The sequence below is a fragment of the Coffea arabica genome, chromosome 4e (assembly GCF_036785885.1).
Source record: "Coffea arabica cultivar ET-39 chromosome 4e, Coffea Arabica ET-39 HiFi, whole genome shotgun sequence".
Classification (NCBI taxonomy): Eukaryota; Viridiplantae; Streptophyta; class Magnoliopsida; order Gentianales; family Rubiaceae; genus Coffea; species Coffea arabica.
Window position 1 is genome coordinate 16,033,211 of NC_092317.1, and position 2,631 is coordinate 16,035,841.

The 2,631-nt window shown below is 34.8% G+C and overlaps 1 pseudogene; it reads left to right on the forward strand.

Moving 5' to 3' along the window:
• The first annotated feature begins 1,566 nt into the window (after nucleotides 1-1,566).
• LOC113740849 (cytochrome P450 81Q32-like) lies at nucleotides 1,567-2,393 on the forward strand (annotated as a pseudogene).
• The last annotated feature ends 238 nt before the right edge of the window (nucleotides 2,394-2,631 follow it).

The following is a 2,631-nucleotide window of genomic DNA, read 5'->3' on the forward strand; positions in this document are numbered from 1 at the left end:
CAATCTATAACCTTGCATGCATAACTATTATTAAAACAAAACTATTATTAAAACATTGAGTTCTAAACTCAACAACATCCTCAATGTATTTGCCATTCTCCAGTGTTCTGGAGACATGGTTTATACCTAAAGTTTTGCAACAATTTTGGATTGGTGATAAGTACATTTAACCATGAACTTTATCATTATATATTTCTTTGAGTAAATCTCTTATACACTGACAGTGTATAAACTATCAAGGTGTAACAGTAACAGCTGACTTTCATTTTGACACATGGTCGTGGACAAACTTTGTATTTTGTAAACAATTTTTCAGCAATTTCTTCTTGATCAAAGTACTCAATCATATATATCCATTCATCACCAAATTTACCAAAGGCACCAACATAAATATCTAAGAATACAAAATTATAGATTGCTTTCTTGCCAAAATAATCACCACCAAACAAATTAGAAACTCTATTACCATGATTATCACAAATTTCGCATTGTCAATCAACTCTTTTATAGCAAAATATTTTTCAACTCTGATGAAATCCGTGTCTATCAAATCGAATATTTTTCTATCACATTGAAGAGAGTCCAACCCAACAAATTTTTCAACAACAATTACTTTTTCTTTACTGACCAAATCAAAGTTTTCTTCTTTCTTTACCAAATCAATACATTCTTTTTTTTCAACAAATTCATCGCTCCCGATTTCTCCAAATAATGTATACAAATCAAAACTTTTAACAGATTCAAAATTTTCAAAATCACCAATATCATCAACAAATTTATCATTCTCAAAATCAACACCCTAATACCAACGATCAAATTTCGATTTGAAAGTATAATTCTTCACAATAGCTTGCAAAACATAATAAATATCCTTCCAAAATCATCAAGGTATTTTAGTACGACAACTAAAAATTTTGTAAATACTTTTCTACTTTTGTTTTATGCATCACTATAAAGAATAGTCGTACTTTTTTCTTGAAAACATATTTTGGCAACTCACTTGCAATAGTTCAACAAAGAAAATCATCCAAATTATACTGTTCAAAATATTTTTTCACTTTTAAAATCCAATCAAAATATGTATCTCTATTTGTGCTTGTAGGAGTTAATATAACAAATTTTCTTTGCCATCAATCAAATTTCTAAAGCTTTGCCTTTATTTAATAATTGGGAGAATTGTAATTTTGGTCCCCACTTTATAGTGTATACGCCGAATTATCCCCAATCTATTTCGAAAACCAATTTTGATCCTCAATCTATTCAATTTTGCGCTAAAGTGGACAATTGACGGAATCTCTTCAATTTCAATCGGAATTAAGTCACGTGAGATCACGTGCCGGCACCTAAAACCCTTTTTTCAATTTTTTAATTTCTAAAACACATTTTTTAATATTTTCAGCTTTCTCTTGCCTTTTGTCTTATTAAACAAAGACATGAAAGGGGTAATTTCACAATCCAAATTACTTCTCTTGTTGGTCGCCACCTTCAAATCCCCAGAACCCACAGCACGAGTAAGAAGCTCAGCTTGGCCTCCAAGTCCAAGTCTCGTTCTTGCCTCCATTAGTAATGGAGATAATCTGCAATCAACGCCAGAAACGGACTCAATTCAACTCTCTTCCACAAACAACAGGAGCAACAGCAGCAGTAGAAGTACTACTTCATAAGCAAGCAGTCGAGAGAGAAGAGCGGATGATAATAATTGAAAATCAAAGGGATTATACTGGTAAGTAAATTCTTTCCCTATTAGCCATTCTTCACCGTTGAACTGGAATGAGCATTTAATTGAACCACTAATATATTATTGGTAGGTCATGCTTACAGCTGGAGCAAACACTTCATCGGTGACTATAGAATGGGCCTTGTCTCTTTTGCTCAACTATCCCTAGGTGCTAGAGAAAGCTCGAGCTGAATTGGATGCTCAAGTAGGGACTGATCGATTGGTTGACGAATATAATCTATCCAATCTTCCTTATCTTCATAACATTATTTCAGAAACACTTCGGTTGTACCCAACAGCACCAATGCTAGTGCCACATGAGTTGGCCGATTACTGTAAAATTGGGGGATACAATATTCCGCTCGGCACAATTTTGCTAGTTAATGCATGGGCAATTCACAGGGACCCAAATGTTTGGGATGATCCAATAAGCTTCAAGCCAGAGAGATTCGAAGGCTTGCAGGTTCAGCCATCAAAGTTGACTCCATTTGGGATGGGAAGGAGATCTTGCCCTGGTTCTGGCCTAGCTCAGCGGGTGGTGGGTTTGTCCTTAGGATCTCTAATTCAGAGTTTTGATTGGAAAAGAATTGGCGAGGAGGAGATTGATCTAGCTAAAGGGACAGGAGTGTCCATGCCAAAAGCCAAGCCACTAGAAAAAACGTGTTTTAGAAATTAAAAAACTGAAAAAGGGGTTTTAGGTGCCAGCACGTGATCTCACGTGACTTAGTTCCGATTGAAATTGAAGAGATTCCGTCAATTGTCCACTTTAGCGCAAAATTGAATAGATTGGGGACCAAAATTGATTTTCGAAATAGATTGAGGATAATTCCGTGCATACACTATAGATTGGGGACGAAAATTACAATTCTTCCTTAATAATTCACATGCCTTAATAAATTCTTCTCTTTCTTCTG